General features: G+C 43.9%; 2 long non-coding RNA genes across 3 annotated transcripts; both read right to left on the bottom strand.

The window, feature by feature from the left end:
* Positions 1–2,319: 2,319 nt before the first annotated feature.
* LOC311430334 lies at positions 2,320–8,984 on the bottom strand. 2 transcript variants are annotated; one of them, XR_014688704.1, is made up of 3 exons: positions 8,758–8,984; positions 3,918–4,290; positions 2,320–2,910 (listed from the first exon to the last, which is right to left on the bottom strand). It is a non-coding gene; the product is annotated as an uncharacterized lncRNA (long non-coding RNA). The 2 variants fall into 2 exon arrangements; XR_014688705.1 differs by lacking the exon at positions 2,320–2,910 and having other exon boundaries at positions 3,120–4,290.
* Positions 8,985–11,687: 2,703 nt separating this feature from the next.
* Positions 11,688–15,556, bottom strand: LOC311422304. The gene is made up of 2 exons (XR_014685257.1): positions 15,416–15,556; positions 11,688–13,110 (listed from the first exon to the last, which is right to left on the bottom strand). It is a non-coding gene; the product is annotated as an uncharacterized lncRNA (long non-coding RNA).
* Between the last annotated feature and the right edge of the window lie 4,819 nt (positions 15,557–20,375).

Below are 20,375 nucleotides of genomic sequence, written 5' to 3'. Positions count from 1 at the left end.
AAACGTTTAAAAAAAAAAAAAAAAAAAAGTTTTCTCAACTATAGGGGTGATTGAACGCTGCAGCAGGTTGTCCAGAGAGCTTGTGGAGTCTCCATCCCTGGAGAAATTCAAAACCTGGCTGGACGTGCTCTGAACAACCTGCTCTTGGTGACTTTGATTTGATCAAGAGGGCTGGGACTAGGCAATCTCTGGAGATGCCTACCTGCTTCAGATGTTCTCTGACTACCTTTCCCCTCTTCTCTCCTCCCTCCTGTACTTCCAGAGAAATTGTTCCACAGGTTCCCACAACAGTGCAGCTCTTCTGAGAGATGCCAACACAGGCAAAGTCATAGGTTACTCTTTCTTGATGGTGTGGTTAAAATCCGAACAATATTTTGTCTGTGTTAACATTGCCAGTGTTCTTATCCTGCGGGGGTTTGCACCAAAAGCAATAAGACTAGAGACAGGAGGAGCAAACATACTTCAGGTTGCTTTGGACTCCCCATTAAAATGTAACCTGTTGTACATTGTTAGAATTTTTGACAACAAATGTTGGTCTTAAAAGATATGATTAAAAAGCATAAGGAGATAACATGCAGTTGAAATGGCTGGCAAAAACATATCCAATACTCAGGCAGTCTTCAAGATCTAATATGACCTAATGAACACAAGATCAAACTGGAATCTGATAATGTCCAAGTCCTCACCTCTGCTGTTCACTTGGTTGTCTAGCATCACACCAGTCATTTGACTTTTCTTTCTATAATATCACTGACATACACAGTCCTACTTGCTCCTACACCTAGCTGTGAAATGGGGTTTAAAGTAATTAACTACCCACACTTCTTATTTGATACCAGAATTAATTAGTTCCTTTGTCTGTGAAGATTTCTAATGCTGCTGTTGCCATCAGAGTATTCCTCCTAGACAGTAATTGCATTTTATGAGAATACTAATACTGTTTCTTTGCAGTTACACAAAGGATGTCTCATCACCTACAGACAGCATCTTGCTTTGCATTAGGTGTTTACATACGAGAAGAGGAAACCTTGTGGGGGAAATTTCCAACCTCTTTCACCAGGAAACCCTCAAGGAAAGCAAAATTTATAGGAGTCCCGTGTGGGTTTATAATCATGCACATATTTCTCTCCCTGCCCAAGTCCAGCAAGAACTGTGCTTCTGCACTTTGAGACACCTGTACCTTAAAACACTATGTACACTTTTCACCCGTTTGTACACAATGGTTATGCATAGCGAAATAGCAAGGTACCTATTCATCATTCAAAGCCTTTCTAAGTCAGGTTTTCAAAAAGTAATAAAGATTATTTTTGGTGTCTCTTTTTGTAGAGTTGGAAATTGTCAGAGAGCATTCTAGCTGCTTCACAATCCACAAACCTGTGGTCTCATCTTATAAAGGATTGGGGGGTTGCAAGTCACAGCTAGCACAGGCCATGTCTTCAGCTTCATTTTTAGCAGAATCCCACAGACTGGGAACTTCTCAGGTAGATAAACCACCTTACCTGCTCCTTTTTCTAGCAAATCCAGGTCCTTGCTGGTACTGGTAGGCCAATGGCTGCAAGAAAGGGACCCATTTGCTTTTTTGTTTGTCAACATAATCACTCTTGAAATGCCACTGGCAACATTTTGCATGAAAAGACCCATGAAAAAACCTTTATTTGTGTCATTAATGGTGTGTTCCCAGTTCTGGACTCTGCTTTGCCACAAGAAGACGGCATCATTTTTCCAGGAGCTCAGTGTAACCCGGGGGAGCTCTCTCTCTGTGGGTGCAGCTGCCCTGCCAGGCTGGCAGGACTGTGAGGTGCAAAGCCCAAATCACCAAACTGCCCAGGAGTGCAGGCAGGATCACTATGAGTGAGAAGCAACACAGGACAACATGGCAGTCTCCTGGGTCTTCAATATGTCTGTCATGTAGAGCTGAACAATATAGACCTTTTAATTAGAGGTGGAGACGGATACCTCATGCATCCATGCCAGAAATATCCAACCCGCTTGCTTTAAATAGCTTTTCATCCATGGCCGAGCTCTTTAAACTTTCTCCTTTTATTAAAACAGCTCAACTGAGACCATTTTAATGTGCCCCCATCTAGTTATTTTATTGGAAAATATTAAAAGTGTGGACCAGGTGAAATTAAATGCTTTGAAAGTGGAAATCAAGCAGTACTTTCAGTTTTTAAAAGCAGCTTCCCCTCCTTGTGCTGATGCACTTAATATTATCCTCTTATTTAAGAGGTATTGTTTGAGCTAAAATTGTGAATAACACTGTAATGGGCACGAACAAAGGAAATGATAAGTAAGAAAAATATAGCTCGTTAGAGAGAGTGTGATTAAAAGGATAAATGGACTTCCAAAGGCTTGGGCCATTTTTCTCTGGTTATTAACCACTCCTCTTAGCATTCCCTCCACAACACGCCAAGGCTGGATGGGAACAAAGGCTGGAGAAGCCAAGGATAGCAGGTCCTCTGCTGGCTGAGACCAGCAGGTCACCTCTGGAGAAGGGCTGAAAGGGGTGCACAGGACAAACCCCTCTCCCCCCCTGCTTCCCTCTGGAGCACTGCTTGTGCTTTCGGACCCATCCGCGGTAAATTCTGAGCTATCAACACTGAGCTCATCTATTGAGGACAAGAACAAGGCCCTGGGTGCCATCATCACGGACACAGGATCATCACTGCAATAGTGCCAACGGTGCAGGTCCCAGCCCTGTGCCAGGCCGCGTACATGGCCAGGGAGGGTGGGGAAAAGGGCACATTTTGGTGCCATCAGGCTGCACAGGCTAGTTGTTAAAACATGGGTATCCCACCTGTCCTGGCAGAGCACTGGTGTAAGCTGCACTAGGCCAGCTGGGAGAGAGGTGCAGGCTTCCTCAAAGGCAGTGTGACAAAGACACGACACCAAAGCTGGCCCTTGGTGAACCTGATGGAAGATGCAGCAAGACCTTTTTATGCAGGTCCCACTGAAAGGACAGCTGAGTGTGTTCATATGGCGGTGCTCTCATAATAAAGAAAAGGAGAGCCATGGGAATAGTACTTCTCCCAGATTTGGGGCTGTGGTTTTTTTTTTTTTTTTTTTTTTTTTTTTTCTTTTTAAATGAGCAAAGCAGTAAAGACATAGCAATACAAATCAAAAATGTAAAATATGACTTCGATTTGACCTAAAGAGGATATGGGATACGGACAATAAATAAAACATTTCTGAGACTGAGGAGTAAATCTAGCTCTGGGAATTCTCAGGGAGGGGAAAAAAGCATTCATAAAAATTCACTCCTCTCTGAGCTGCAGCCCTGAACCTCCCATGCACTAGATGGGAGACACTGATAAATCTGGGAGGCCATACGTGCCAACCAGCTCATATGTTTTCAGTGAGCAATGACAGGGAGCCAAATTGCTTTATTCCGATTAGTGAAGGTCCTCTGACTGCAAAATACACTGTGCGAAAAAAATATTGAGTTTTAGTTCGCTGACACATCAATTTAAGAGAATTATTGCTCTCACACAGAGGCCAAAGCATGTATCTCCCTTCATGTATGTGCAGTAAAAACTAATTGTCAACTTTTTTGTTGGGGCAAAAGGGGAGCAAGGGATGGGAAGAGTACCCCTCCAACCTGCGGTTGTGTGGCCTGACTTGTGTTATCTCACCGTGCCAACAGCTGTGAGCGACTGGCATTTTGTTTTATTCCTAAGCACAAAATAAACTCTCCATAAACAGCCTAAACATGACTCGCATTTTTGAGTTGTATTTTCTCTGAAGAATTTTCTAGAAAGCTCTTTCATCCGGCTCCTTAGCCATGAAGTCTCACAGATGGCAAAAGGGACCACTAATGAAACCCATGACCAGACTGTCTCCCGCTGCAGTTTACATCCCGCATCCTTTACTCGCAGAAGTAATTTAGGGGTGGGGGGATGCTAAGGTGCTCGTGATACCTGGCCATTTCAGTGCCTCGTCCCGTCCGGTCTGCAGTCTCGTCGTGTGGTGGAGCTGATTCAATTACGCCATTTCCTGATCTGCCACGATGCTCCCCTCGCTCGGAGAGACGGGGGCGGGGAGTCCTACACACACTAATACCACTCAGACAATAGGCATGCGAAATTGATGTTCATGCAATATCTCGAAGTCCCCGGAGATCTGTATTTTAGCTATTGTACGGAGTGCTGTGCTTTCATTGCCTCTCCCCTTCACCTTTGTTTCCCAGCTCACCGTCTCATCTTCCGTCTTGGCTGGGGCTCCTGGCTGCTGCGGGATTATTCATTGCATATTCAGTAGATCTACCGGTGCAAAGCAACTCATTTTCACCATCTGAAATACACACCGTGAAGGCAGAAATAATCAAATATTTTTTATAAAAAAAACAAACAACTGGTGAAGCAAAACACTGCACATTAATTATTGTGATGGTTATAGGATAATAACTAATTATTAATTACGCTTTCCAGCAATTTCTGCCTGGTATTTTGTTGAAATCATCACCAAGGCATTGAAATTTATACTAATTCTTCTAATGTAGCATTTTACAATCGCGATATATGGCATGCTCCCATTTTTACTGAATTGTTTTTCCCTATGATAAAACAGGAACGGGTCTTTCCTACGATGAGAAAAGAAAAATCTACACAGCATATTTCTCTGGCACAACCAGAAAAAGGAAAAGAGAGAGAGAGAAAAATAAATGCTTTTTTCTAATCTCAGTTTCCTCTTATTGCCAGTAATTTCACCACTTCTCCATCTTCTCACAACAGACTGCCTTTGATTTGCTTTCAAAATGAAGGCCTTGCTGACAGACAACTGTAGGAACAAAGGGGTCCAAACACAAGAGAAGGTACAGGGGATGCTGGACATGGGGGAAGAGAGGGAATGTGGCAGGGAGACAGGAGAAGTCATCAGGGGGTTAAGGAGGCTGGGAGAAGGGCATGCAAGAGGCAAAAGAGAGAGAAGGGGAGAGAAAAGGGATGGAAAGAAAGGGGACAAATGAAAAGTGAGGTGTGGCAGCACGTGGAGACATCGCCTTGCTGAGACAAAAGGAGGACACAGGATGCTGCACAGGGCCTGTTGAGATGTCCCTGCTAAAGGGGAATAAGGTCCAGAAGGAAGGTAGGAAAATGGCTTTAGGAAGAGGGTATGTACCCTCGCAGCACACTCCTCATGGCTGGGAGCACAGAGGAAGCATGGGGCTTTCCCCAGCCCACGGAGCCATTCTGTGCCCAGGGCCGCGGGCCCAGAGCTTCCTTCTCTGGGGTCCCTCCAAAGATGCAGTCTCCAGACTCAGGCAGGTCACCCAGGTGAGCAGGCATGGAGATGAAGATGGGGAGAGTAGGTGAGAGTCACTACCGAGCCCTCAGCTCTGCTCTTCTCCCTGCTCTCCCAACTCCATCAGCCACTGGGTTTGTGCTTCTGGGCACAACGGGAGAGCAGGACCAAAGGCTGCTACCTGGTGGAGGTGTCCCTCCTGGTGAGGAATGGCTCATCTTCTCCTGATGACTTGAGCTGCGCAGGGACAGGAACAACACCATCACAGGCACATCTGTGCCTCATGTCCCTGGGGAAAAAACAGCCCCGATGGCTTGGCCAGGGGCAAGGTGGAAGCAGGTCCCCATACCTGGGCACCATGGAAGTATGGCAGTGTGACAAGGAGCTGGGGACACCAACAGGAGTGGGTTGTAAGGTAGAGACAGGATGCAAAAACCTGCTATAAGGGAGAGCTAGGGGCAGCTGCAGACAGGATCAGAGCCGACTTTGCTGGACTTAGGGATGCAGCAGTGCTTTCACCGGGCTCTAAGCAATTTGGGTTGTTCCATCTAGGGGAGATATAAGACCTGGAAGCAGAGACAAGTGTTTGGGTTAGGGCAAAACACATCAGAAATGCATGCATGGCAGGAGGCAGAAGTACTGCAGGATTAAGGGAAAAAAAAAAAAAAGTCTTAATAGTTTTAGAGCCACTACGTGAGAGACCTAAACAGCATTTAAGCATTCAGACCTTAACAGCCAGAACAGAAAGGGAAATTTCCTAATGACAGCATTTCTTACCCAGTCCTTTATCCATACCAGAGATGCATAACAGGAGCTGGGCAATCTAATGGAGATTAACTGCTCAGAAGTAATAAAAAAACCAACACTTCCACACGGCACTGGCTGCTGCCTCAGCTCCCCATCCCCTGGCAGCTTCCCAAACACACAAGTTCATACCATGAATGCTGAATTGGAAAAGCTGGAGGGCAGAGCTCCTGTGGAAACCACAGGGGGAGAGCATGCACGAAGAAAAAGCTTTCTGCATGACAGGATTTAAACTGGAAGGCACTTCTACTGGGGAAATAGCCCCACATGCCAACACTGAGCCAGGAAAAAATGGCCTCGCTGGAGTGTTGTTGATTAATCCTACCATGACCCAGAGAAACAGCAATTTGCTACTTAATTGTAGCTAGCCACAAAAAAAAAAAAAAAAAAAAAAAAAAAAAAAAAAAAAAAAAGAACAGTAAGAGAGCATTTCTTCACTACATCTAGGTCAGCTGTTTTTTATTATTATTATTATTTATTTTTGCTCTTGGTGATTTATTTCACATGCAGAGTGTAGGTATTTATTTAAATAGTAGATATATACCTACCTCCAGGTACAGAATCTGGCATGCTACAAAGCATGTAAACAGATTAAAGCTGGGCTTGGTGCCCAGTTAAGAAAGCTCACCAAACCCAGAGAAACAACAATCTTTAAAAGCTCGGGTCTCAGCGGAAGAGAAGAGTCCCAAGATGAGGTAGGAGGGTCAGGAAGCTGTAATGAACCTGTACAGGACTGTCTGATTGGCCCTATTACATCAGCCTATGTGTTTCCAGCTAAATATTGAAGCTTCCTCATGATAAGCCTCATATACCTGCATTGTGGGAGATGTTCCTTGCTACCTACAAAGTCAAGACAGCTGAGTCATGAAAGAGAAATCAGAGATGTAAAGAAGATACGGGATTTGCCCATATCTTCTTTTTTTTTTTTTTTCCCCCCAAAAAAAATTTACTATTTGCCCAAGTTGAATGCAGGGTTGGAATTAACTACAGGCAGCTTTTTGGAATTAACTACAGACTCCTGAAATCTAGCACGGCACATTGAACGTAAGGTCAACCTTCCTTCTCTAACCTTACACTATGCCTTCAGAGTCAGGGAAAGGAAATTCAGGTTTAAAATCTGAAGCTGTTCAGGACAGCGTTGAGAAGAGATGGGGAAAAAAACTCTAGAAAAAGATGTCTAAGTTGAGGAAAAAATCATCCAGGACAGAAAGCAAGGACAATCCTGTATTTGTCTCACCTGCTGTGGAAGGACATGGCAAAACAGTAGTCACTCAACAGCTTCTGGCCTGGGTAATTAAAACCTTTATGTAATATCAGGTAAAAGAGTAAACAGACTTTCCATGGCATACTGAATTCAACCCCCCTCTTTGTACTTGCAGCTCTGGGTTGTAGATTTTTTTTTCTTTTTCCAGAGCATCTTGAACAGATAATCAGAGCGTGCTGACATTCAGCAGTAATCAATTAGCACCTACTTTAGATTAAATTGAGAATATGTAAATTGGGCTCCTCATCAGGCACCACAGTCAACATTTCAGAGACACTCACCGTGCTCTGAACATATCAAACAGATGAAATGTAGAAGTTGTTCAAAATCCTGTTCCAAAACAGGCGGCAGAGTGGGCTATACCAACCATTTAAGATTACTTTTATCTGTTTTATTTTTTTTTCTTTTTCTAATCTTAGTTTATATTAAATTAGCCTCTACAATTCTTCTGCCAACCTAAGACAAACCTGACCTTTTATATAGAGTTACGCACATATATAACATAACAAAATGCACCACTTATAAATAAACACTAGGAACTTGACCCCTAAGGAGCGCATTACTGTGTTTCCCTGGTTGTCCTTTGGTCCTGCTTGCAGTAAACACAGCCATGGCCATGTATCAAGAACTCTAGCTGCCTCTTGCAGTGTTTGGGACAATTCCACAGTGCTTCATAAAAAGCTAAGGAGGAGAATCCTTGGTGCCATCCCACTCCCAGTGCCACAGCATCCACACCTACTGGTTAGATAAGTTTCTGCTGGACCCAGCACAGAAGTCCCACTTTGGTAGGTGTTCAATAGAAAAGGCTCGCAGGAACTACTTCTTTCTTCAAACAGCAAGCGAGGAGCTTGGCAAGAGACATAATTATTCTTATCATTGGGATTTTTCCTATCTTCACAGCAAACTTTCTGTTAGATCCCACCTTGGGTCAGCCTGCCTGACCTCTCACTATAAATTAAAAATGTTGGTTCTTCACCACATCACCTCCATAGCATCCAACCCCAGCTGATCACATTGAGAGACAAAGACTGGGCCCCACCTAAAGCAGATACTGTAGTCTGTGCTCATTAAAAAGAGCATTAAACCTGAGCGAGGATGAAGGAAAGCATGATTCTGTTAAAAATACATATATCTGAGTGTTTTTTTGAATCCTTTTTGTCTCTAGAGAACACCGTCTTACACAGAAAGGCTTTTCTTTTGGACTCTGAGTGCACCTGATTGCCATGACCATAGGGGTTTTGCATTATATTCTGACTCAACAACAGCTGTACGTTTCAGCTCCCTCTTCTCCCCCCAATATTGCAGGTGAGATTGTTTCTCCAGCGACCAGTTCATCATTTCTGCTCAGACGTATCCTATTTACATAACTCATAAGGCGCTAGCCAAAACGTACCCCTCAAACCAAGTCACACGCACGCACACACACATATATTTGTATAAAGCTGTCATACCGTGCTTGCAATAGCATAACAACACACAGTAGATAGATTATACTTGTCCCACAGTTTGTTTTTGTGATTAGCAGGCACGGTGCAGATCCAATAGATATTAGCATGTCCAGGAAGTACTCACAATAAATTGCCGAGCTACTAATAATTTAGATATTTTTATGACTGTTCAGTGGTGGTTAATTTTGTCTAATAAAATCCCATTAAGTTGCTGCTTGGTCCTTTTCCTTCCTCCAAGTCCCTGAACGGGACTTATATGCTAATTGCAACCAGTATATGCTAATTAGACCTCATTTCCATTTCTTAAAGAGATAAGCGCTGTTCTGTGCCAACCAATCATTAAGCCATCCCACCTCTGCAGCAACCTTTCGGCCCGGCTCACCCGCGAGTGCCACGAAGCCCTGAGCTCTGCTCCCTGAGAGAGAGAGGCAAGGGAAGGGAAAAGGAAGGCAAGGCAAGGTGAGGCGAGGGTCCCTGCTGGCACTGCTCTCGCTGCCCACCCAGCCACGGTGCAGGAGGGGAAATCTGCGCTCTCCTGCTCTTTGGGTTACGCTCAAGGCATTTACAAGCATCTCTGCAGACAGCAAGCCGAAGGAGGAGGTGGTGCAGCCCCTTCTGCAGCGCACGCAGCCAGGCTGCCAGCCGCCCCGGCAGCTCTCCATCACGCCCAGCCCACGCGGGCTCATTAGAGCTTCGGGGAAGCAATCACAAGTTTATCATGCTTGAAGGGGCTGCGAGTCTCCTTGCGCTGCCTAATGTGATTTCGCCGCGCTGCAATGTAGTCAGAATTAGATCCATATTAAAGATCGGTTAGCGGGGAGAGAGGGAGCAAGAGCAGGAGCGGCAAGCACCAGTCAGGCTTTGAAAAGCACAAGGTGCCTTTTGAGCTGCCGGCTGCAGCTTGGCTCTGGGGAGGGTGACCTTCAAAACCCCAGGATGAGATTTGTCAAGATTTTTTTGCACTGAATACATAAGAGTTCAGATAAATTCCACGTTGTGTGTTAAGCTGGCAGCCTTGCTTTGTGGTGTCAGGGCCAGAGCCTGGGCTCACTGGCGCTTGGGTAAAAGCCCACTGGAGAAGGAATCGCTCCACCAAAGTCAGAAGGGCGGCTCCCAAGCTGCTCAGGTGTAAATACAGAGCAGTGCCACCAGCACGGTGTGACTCGACAGGGAGTTCAGGCAGATTGTTTACCAGCACGTACTCTTTCCTATAACAGACATTTCTTGAAATTACTTTAAAACGACATTTCCCCTCTGCCCTCCCCAGAAAGCTAATTGTAATATTTCACTGTTTGAAGAAGACAATCGCGAAGTCAAAAGAGCTGGGAACATTAGCGATGTCATTGTTTGAAAAAGAAGCAGCCTTGAAACATCATTTGCAAATCTATTCATTATTCTGAAATGCTAAATGCAGTAAGAGCGGGTTTAGCATCTGTCTGCTAACTAACTCCCTTATTATTACCCAGTGGAAGAAGAAAAACATCGACAAGCAGCGCGTTACTTCAGGAAACCTGAATGTTGCAGACACGAAGGGTTCCCAAAACATGCAGAACCCTCCACCCCCACCCCAGAGGGGGCTCCCCAAGCCTCTGCTTTGCGCTGTGTTTGACAAATGAGGCTAGGCTGGCTTCTGATTTTTGTGGGCAAAAATGAATCCTTGATGTTGTCTCAGGGAGCTCGGCGATGTTACGCCAGGGATGAATTTGCCCACGTGTGCCTCACACTAATGCAATTCTCCCCGTAACCCAAATCATTATCCGCCCGATTTCCCCTCCACCTCTCTTATCTCTCTCTTCTGTACGCACACACACACTCGCATGCACGCACACACACGGGCTCCCTGTCGCTGGCGTGCCAGTCACAGCTATCTCTGCAGGAGGGCTGAACTTCATCCCTCGGTGTCTCCAGACAGGCCGCAAATCGCCGATGCGAATCCACAGCGGGTTGCACGTGGAAACAGGACAAATGGGGCAGCACCTCCTCCGGTGGTGGTCGGGGAGCAAACCCTCCACCGGAGGTAATGCTTAATGACGAGGCGGGGGGAGAGGCAGAGTGGGCATCTGGCAGCTCTCCAGCCTCAGCGAGCCTGCGGCGGTATCAGCTGCACGCTGGTGCCACCAGGGAGTGTCAACAGCAGCAGCAGCAGCAGGAGTAGCATGGGGACGCTTGTGCGAGATGGAAGGAGAGGGAAAGGGCACGCGAGGCAAAAATCCATCAATATGTAAAAAAAAAAAATAAAAAAATATCGCCAAGGCTACTCTCTTTCAGTAAAATTAAATGGGCTGGAGGGGGGTTCCTGAAGAGCAGGTCTTTCTATTGCTCGCACATCTCTCTTTATGCCTCTCCCTTCTGCTGTTACTGATTATTTAACTCTGTAGCTGCACTTTAACTTCAGACAGCACTCCAGGATACGGTGGGTTTGAAGGAGGCCATACAAAATGGAATTTTATATTTTATTGCATTGTATTGTTCAGCATTTTAAAGAGGTAAATTAATCACTAAACTGCTGTTCTGTGCTTTAAACTACCAGCTGTTCAGTGCTCTGAATTACAAGATTTATCCTTCAGGATTTTTTTTAATCATTTTTTTTCCACCTTTCGTATAAAGACTTTATAGGGAAATAAGAACGTGCTGGGGAGCAGAGGAGGGGATTAAGAGACAAAGAATCACACTGTGCTTTGGTCTTCATCCCACATCAGATGACTTGGTGACAGCCCTTCCCCTGTGGGCTTTACAGCTTAATTACCTGGATTGTGGGCTTTCCCATTCCCGCTCCTTCCAATCACCCTTAGACTTTATTAGTATTTAGACCGTCTTGCTCAGTCTGCTGAGTTTTCCCCTCGCCCCGGCAGCTGCAGCGTTAAACACACACAAAAGGCCGCCGGTAAGCCCTCATCACTGCGATCCGTGCTGAAATCAAACAACACAGAGTCTGACCACAGCGGGGACCTTTTTTCATTACAGGTAGAAGCGAGGCAATAAAAAGAAAGGCGAGGGGGAGGGGGGGATGTTTGCAAATGCTCTCTGAGGTGCCCGCGAGTCCGCTCCCTTGAAGAAAGTGTGTGGGGCCCAAAAACAGGGAAAAGGGAGGATGGTAGAGCAGCGATTCTGTGCATTAAAATTCTCACTGTTTCCTTTGGCTCTTTGGAGATGTTTCTCTGCACTTTGCATTGAAGCACTGCTTTGAGCCCTGGGTTAAGGTGCACGAGCCATCTGACATCTCCCCTTTCTGTATATCTGCCTGCTGGTCACTCACCTGCAGCGTGTGAGCAAAGCATCCACACCAGGATCGGTCCAGGGATGCTGCTGGGAAGTTAAACCAGCATGCTGAGCTCAGTTTGCTCCCAGCCCAGCCGGGTGGGGTGTCAGGGCCTGACCTCCAGCACCATGTGTGGCTGGGCCCTCCATTCTCCACCCAGCGGAGAGCACAGACAATCCCAGAAATTTCAACTCCAACATCACTCCCAGAAATTCTTTCCAACTCCAACATCACTTCTTCAGCCATTCTGCCTCCACCAGTTTCTCTCTAAGTTTCTTCTGTGCTCTGCTAGAGAAATAGACCTCTTCAGGGAGCGGTACGTGAGAGGGAGGAGACCAGGTCTCTGCTTTTGTACTGCTGCTGGCCCTTAGAAAATGACACAGCTGTGCTCCACTTTGGCCTCTCCTCTGCAAAACTGAGTTGACAGCAGGGACAGCCTATTCCTGCAGCGTGCTCTGGGATGTCTGGAGAGAAAGTCCTCATCTAATTTCTAGTCCAAGTCCTCAATGAAGCTCGAAGTTCTCCCCCTCCAGGCAGAGACAGGTGCTAACTGCTTGAGCCCATGGGTCACCACTGCTGCTGTAACTCAGAGCCTCCTGAAGGCAACACCACCTCCACCCCTCAAAGCGTCTTGTGGCCAGCAGGCAGGGCTGTTCTCCGCCTGTAGTATCTGCCCAGGCATCCTTCCCCACACACATCCCCAAAAGACCTCACGTGCTGGCCTCTTCAGGCTTGTGTATGGGTCCTGCTAGTCATCTTCTCAACCTCTTCTGTGGTTTCACTCGAACCTGCCTTTTTCCATTCCCATTGCTCTGAAGGGGCTCACAGGATGAACTTCTGAAAGGCATTTGCCAATACAGCTACGCCAGTGCCATTAATCCCATTAATACATCCTAGCTGAGGGTGGGCTGTACACAGCCTGTCACGAGCAGGCAGGCACCTGAGAGCACAGCTCCAGACAAAGCCAGAGGAATGCTGGAGGGAATTCACCTTACTCTGAAGTAACTGTTCCCACTGCTCTCACCGTGACACACACAGCCATTTTGGGGAAAGAAATGAGCATTTCAACATAACACAGATCATTATTTCACATCTACCTGGAATGAAGAGAGAAAAGAAAGGCAAGACATTATGAGTTCTTCCACGTGCTAGATATCTGCATTATACACCATCTACTATGTTTAGTTAACATAATAAATGCAATCTATTCAGGAGGATCTTTATTTGCTTTACACTAGGTGACCACACAGCCCATTTTTCCCCGTGAGAACCTGGATCACCCCAAAGAAAATCTTTGGCATGTTCATTTGTCTTGGACATTCTTCAAGGCAAAAAATCTTACCCTTTTTTGAAGCCCGTTACAGAAAAGGAACTAGGACCCTTAACCCCATGCTGGCTCATTCATTAAGAGCTAAATGAAAATCGGGGTAGAGAGGAAGCAGAAAGTGTTATAGTGGCCCCTGCATCTCCAGTCCCCTGTTATGTGGGAATTTGGTGCAGCACTTGTATCTACATCATCCCTTAAAATATCCCCAAACACCTAGCCACTCACTGCCACAGATACCACCAAGATCACAGGCCCACCCTGCTAGGCTGGAGATTAGCACACAGTAAGAGCCTGTCTCCTTCCCTCAAAATCTTATGATTCAAAGAGAAGTGCACAAAACCCTAACAAACAATATGGGGAAAAGGGGGGACTGGAGGCGCTAGGCACATGATGAACCCAGCATTACTCTTATCCCGCTGTCAGGAGGCTCTTAGGATTCCTACTGCCTCAAAAGGTGTGTGTGAGTTTCGACAAGAGAAATCACCTTTCCCCAAATGCTGGAAAGCATTTGTTAGCTGGTGTCTTGTGCAAGTCAGGGTGATAAAAGCGGCTCTTGGAGAGAGGTAAAGAAAGCAGTGTGAAGGAAGGCAGGAGGAGAGCCTTGGGCATGACTGGAAAGAGCAATTTCAGTGATTCATGAGGACAGTATGTCGTGAACTGTGTACTATAATGCAAGTCAGTAGGTTACTTGGTCACCTCAAAACCATTGCAGAAAACCTACCCTTCGTCGTGGCGTGCTCTGAATTTTAAACTCCCCTCCTTGAAAACCATTTGAAGCCTCTCCAAAATGTTCAGATGTGGAAAGCTTGGTGAACTGAATTGTGGAGATAGTGCAGAAAGTGTTGTGATAACTTATTAATCTTGAAAATGTCTATGTGATGAGCTTGTTATCACTATGCTTTTTAAACCTTTGATAAGGCATCGATCAGTTCAAAAAGAGTTTGCCACACCAATAAAAATAAAATCTTATGACATTTCAGTTTTCAAATCTTTCCTCTTCTCTGCATTACTAGCAAGTTAGAATCAGTTTCACATACAGTTCTTTGGAAATATTGTCTGCAATTATTAACTTCAATCAAAAGAAGGAAGACAGCCAAGCCTTAAAGAAAATTTATATCAACTTCCCGAGCATTTGGAAAAATCATCCAAAGACATGTATCCAAACATTCTCTGTTTTCTACTGTAATGTTACCTTGGAGAAAGCAGCTTTAAAAGAGCAGTAAAGTGTTTCATACACTCTAACCACATGTGCAGCATAAAGTTGATTGTGGTACTAAGTCTGGACTCAACAAGGCATTACATGAAAGATCAAGGGCCCAATTCTCCATTGCTTACTTCTGATGTAGTAAGGTACAATGCTGCAAGTGTCGTTACATCATTATCTATGTCCTTTATAGATGTTCTGCACAAGAATAAATCAGTCTTAAAATTTCGTGGGTGAGTGCTGTGCATTGTGCAGCACCAGAGCTTATCGTGGCATGCATAGGCTAATGTAGCAGGTTGGCGGGCTAAAAAGGTGTTAAAGTGCACTGCAGTCAGGGCAGGTAGCACTTTAAGGAGCTTTTTAAAGCACCAGGCCTAATGTAATCCACAAATCACAGTCTGACTCCCCAACCATCATGGCCACAGTTTGGAGGCCACCAACAGCCTAATTAACCAAGGGAAAAAGTATTGGAGATTTTCCACATGACAGCACAGCAGTGAAATAGTGAAACCACCAGTGGACACCAAAACATTGGAAAATTCAGCCCAGTGCACCTCCTGGTTGTTGCATATGAAGAAACTGCAGAACCAAATCCTGGCACCAGCTTCCCACTGGATATGTATATTTAGAAAAATAAATAAATATGAAGAAGCAGAAAAAATAAACAATGTAAAAAGTCTTCCAAAAGAACCTTACCCATGGTGAAATCCATACAGAGGTGTGATAAGCTATTCAGAGAAGCAAGCAAATCACTACAATTTAGCAAAAAAAAAACAAAGCTGGAGAAGAAATCTTCAGGTGAGCTGGGCTAGCAAACAAGAAAAGAATGGAGCTCACCAGTAGCCAGAGACTTGCAAAAGTTACTACTTACTCTCAAATTGGCCCGAAGAATTATCTGGAAATAAAGCACTGGGTGTTCGTGGTAAGTTCATGTGTTCCTTGCCTGGGTGTAGGCTGGGGTGAAAGGCTTTTGACTTAGTGTGTGGACCTGAGTGCCTCAGCATTGGGATGTGTAGCACTTATTGCACACACACATATGAGAGATTTACCACATCCATTCACAGACTGTTCTTCCCGACACAGATGGTGTTTATTACCTGAATTTGCTTCAGATTTTCTTTTTTTTTTTTTTTTTTTTTTCCTGGGGAATTATTGAATAATCAACTTATCTCTCACATAATCCCTTCCTTATTAACCAAAGCAAACCTCGACACATCTAATAGAAGACCTGCACACAAGAAATAGCATACATAACAATTGGGCAGAAGCAATTTTTTCTTTAAATCTCAGGAGCATAATGGCTTTTTTTTTTTTTTTTTTTTTTTTTTTTTACCTAATGCCACATCAAAATTTGATCAGATAAAGAGATGTAGAGTTGACCTGACATTGAATTTTAGAGACTTAAGAAACCACAACTTCCCCAACCAAACAGATTTCAGAAGAAAGAAACATCATCCATCCCAGATCCCAAAATGTAACCCTGAGTATAATGCATATTCATGATAGAGGAATGAAAAGATATGGTCTTCTTGAACACACTCTGGGAAGAGGTATAGAGGAAGAGAATAATAAAACAATACGAAATCTGGATTACATTTAGTTGAAGATTTATGTGCAATTTAAAATCAAATTGGATAGCTCTGTGAATGAGATGTGCTAACACATGATAACATCATAATTTGCTGCATGTTATATTTTTCTGAAGAGTTTTCTCAAGCCACGAGCAGTGTGGGGGGCACAGGGAAGCTCAGCACAGCTTATCCAGATCAACATCTCTCTTCAAGACGGACAATGAGATTTTTAACAAAACCATTAGTCATTTGATTGAAGGCAATTTGACCAAAATTGATTCCCCCTGATCCAAAGGAATTAATTTCAAACACTGCAGGGTGTTTTCATGTAACATGAAAGGACTCCTTTTGTGTTGCATGAGATTCAGACCCCACAGATCTGCTCTTCTTCAGCTTCCATCTGTGCATGGAAAATCATCGACAGCTAGTTGTCCAGATATTTAATGTTTCAGAGAAATAATTTATTATGGGGCTCTGGCACTTTTTCTATAACCATGTAGCAACAAACAAATGCCACCCATGTTACTAATTGCTGTGCTTTCAGGAAAAATGTAAGAAAAGGACTGCAGAAGTAAAGAAAAACATTTAGGGTTAACATATACATACACAATTTTATTTCTGATGGTACAGTGCTTTCTTGTTTGGTTGGCTGATAACCTGGAGCGTCCCTAAGAAATACGGTGGATTAGAATTTCCCCGGTCTGTAGTGCTCTGACTGCATTAACCTGAACTGATGATGATATGAAGAAAGAATTGAGCTCCATGTTAGGGTTCCCAGACTTCAGAAAGCACATCACTACAGCTGTCTGTGTCACCCTGGATCACTTTTTGACTCAGCAATGACAATGACAGCACCAATTGCTAAAGAAACTACTACAGAGGGAACCAGTGTTGGTATGGATCCTGGAACTGTCTCCCAACCAATGTAATTTAGGACATGGCACAACTAAGCTTGCTCTCAGAAGCAGACAGCCATGTCAAGATGGCACTACAGAAAGAAACTCCAATGCACTTGGGGCTTCCAGGCTCTGTGCCAACCTTGATAGATAGTTCTGCACTCAGCCATACAGATATACCAAACTAAATCTCTGTTTACAGGGCTACTGTGTTCTTCCCACAGGTCCTTGTTCCTCTTAGACTATTTAGTCTTTGCCACCAAATTGCTATCAGCTTTATTCATAGTGTCAAATCAAAATCAAGCCCTTTTTCTTTAAGCTCCTTGGGCTAGGTCCAGATGTCCTTTGGTATCATTTTCTGTAGGCACATTTGGGCGATCCCAAAACAGCCACTGTGTTGAGTAGAAGAGATGCCAAATCCTATGCAGCAAGGAAAAATGAACACAGGGTAATTTATAAATCCCATCCCTTTCTGAAATTTAGGCACTGCATACTTTCTGGGACCTGTAATTTTACCTCCTCCCCTGAAGGTAAGCATCTGTAAGGTGCTCTGTTCCCCATTATACATTGAACACGTTTTGGGTTAAATACAGTAGCAGCTCTCACAGCAGGGACTTGAACCCAGAATTGCTGCCTCTTGGGTGAGTGCCCTGGTTTCTAGTCTAACAAGTCAGGCATAAGTTCATTCCTTCCTTCTGGACTGACTAACTTCACACTGCAGCAGTTTTAACAACAGGAATGCCATATGCACTTTTCTGCCCAAATTAGTTTTTAATTTGGTTGATCGGTTACTATTAGGGAAAGTGTGGATTTGAGACACTTTGGCAGAGCCTTGTGAATAAATGCTGCGAATCAGCCAGCTATTGCATAGAAGGCCCCTGACACCTTCTCCTGCCAAGTCTCAAAAGAAAAGTAAGGTTTTTACTCCATTCTGTTTGCATCCTGCACACCAGATGTGCCATGACAATACTTAGCACCATAGATCTCCCTGGGGAAATAAGCACTGCATGCATAGTTGCTGGGTTAAAGATGAGATAGGTATCACCCTGTGCAGTTTCCTCTGGACTGAGGTATTTCTGGGCATGAGCCAGAGCACAGTTTTAGCCAGCTGAAGAATATTAAAGTTTATGACATACAAGATGAGGCAGACTCCTTCAGGTATGCAGCTTTGCACTTAGGCACCTACATTTCAGTTACATGCCATATTATGTCTGCAGGTCCTTTTGGGGATCATACCTTTTTGGCTTCTTTTACATTCTGTTTTCAGAGAGGATAAAGGGTTTCAGGATCATTTCTGCAACCTGCATAGAAAATAATTGCCTTTGGAGAGTACATTCATTCTTTCCTTCTCTCCTCATTTCAGAATTTAAAATTATAAAGGCAACTCTCTCTTTCCCTCATTAACATGTTTTTACCATACAGCATTCACAATCACAGATTGTTCTTGGGGTTAAAGAAATTGGAGGAAAAAAAAAAAAAAAAAAAAAAAAAAAGCTTGATTATTATTATTTTTTTTTAAACAGTAACTAGCATACTAAGTGTATTCTTAAACCTTTCACTTAAGGATATAAGTAAACATTTAACTGCCTATCATTAGGGAGAATTCTCTACTAACAGTATATTTCCCAGCTATGAAATTACTTTTTCCTTGCTCGGTAGCATCACTTCTAGTCACTGATGAATGCATGACCCTAGACAAGGAGACCAGGCACCAGGGCACTGATGCCATTTGGTGATTTCCAGCTGAGTAGCAGGAGCTGCCATATTTTCACAGAGACCAGGAACAAAGAACAGATCTGCTGTTATCTGTTAGAAGACGATAGCTGGTCACAAAATAATAATCTCTCAGAGCTGAACACTCATTTCTGCTCAACTCTGAACCACCGCTAACTGATCCTTCTGGCAGTCTTTTCAGTCACCAGCACTTCAGAAAGCAGCTCCGGTCCTGCACAGAAAAAAATAATAGATATCTATGCTGAGCATGAAGACACAACGAAAGACAGGGATCAACACAGGAACGGATACAACATTTTGCTGGAGTTTAACTTGAGTTTAACCTGAACAGAAGGGATGAGTACACACACACACAGAACTGCTGCTATGAACAGACTGCTGTCTGCAAGCAGCAAGGCCTGAAAGTGCCCTGATGGAGCATGAATGTGCAGTGCAGTGGAATAGCACAGACATCACCTCTGTCCCATTTCAGGAGCAGAGACAGTTTTAGAGAAGACACCCTTTGCGCATTCTCTCTAGGAATGAGTATACTAGACATATTGCTAAACTGGATAAGCATGAAGAGAAGGGGAGTAAAAGCATGACTCTACCACTGTCACAATAGTAGTGGTTTGTAAACAAACAAATTACGTTTGGGAATTTCAGCAGTTTTCCAATCAGACGGTGAAGTTCTGGGGTGCTGTATTATAAACGGCAGTGTTCAAATCTTCCTAAGTAAATGCTCAATATTTTCCAAGAAGACTTTAACCTCAGCCAGAGCAGAGCAAAAGTAGGAGTTTCAGCTGCAAACATCTCTCCAGACTCTGCATCCTCTCTGTTTCCTTATAAATAATTTGCAAAGCAAAAGTGAGAAACTTTGGTCCCTGATGTTGTTGCTGTGTCTCTAAGACCTCACTCTCACTATCAAGGGAAATTCTCTTTATAAGGAATTGGAAAAAGGGACAAGGCACTCTGGGATTTCCGGCGGCGAAGTAACTCAGGTTGTGCAAACCCAACCAAAAGGAGCCCTTTGCAAGCTTTGAGGCCCACATAGCTTTCATTCTTGATTCAGAAACAGATGAAAGTGATGTGGACAGACAGATGAAGCAGGTAGCATGAGCTTGTATGGCCCTGGAAAAATATAAAACTTTGGTACAGAGAAATGTGAAGTATTTTACAGAATCTGAAATCCCTTTTGAAGTTTGCTAGAACCACCGGGCCCTCATTGAATGCAAACAAGAAATATGATGTGCAGTATTGACTCATATCTGAAAAAAAAAATAAATTAGTATTTAAATAATAATTATAATATAAAATATAAAATATAATTATAATACAAAATAATATATAAATGAAATTAATACTTTTTATTTAGTATCCAATATTTTAGTATTATTTTTTTTTTTTTAGTATTGCAGCTGTTTCAGGAAAGTAACAAAAAAAATGGGAAGAAGCTCAGATATTAAACTGAGAAGAGACCCTTATTTTATTTTAAACTAAGATTGGGAAGGATCTGAGATCTAAACATTTCAGTTTGCCTTGCAGTAACCTGTCAGTTTAGGACCCAGCCTCATATTCTGGAGGGTGTTGTGCCCACCTTAGGATGATTCATCTTTTTCCCCACAGAAAGTGGGGAAAACTGCAGTTCTGA

Source organism: Aythya ferina (assembly GCF_964211825.1).
Source record: "Aythya ferina genome assembly, chromosome: 1".
Lineage (NCBI taxonomy): Eukaryota > Metazoa > Chordata > Aves > Anseriformes > Anatidae > Aythya > Aythya ferina.
The sequence above is the reverse complement of the archived record's forward strand: the minus strand, read 5'-3'. Positions and strand labels throughout refer to the sequence as shown.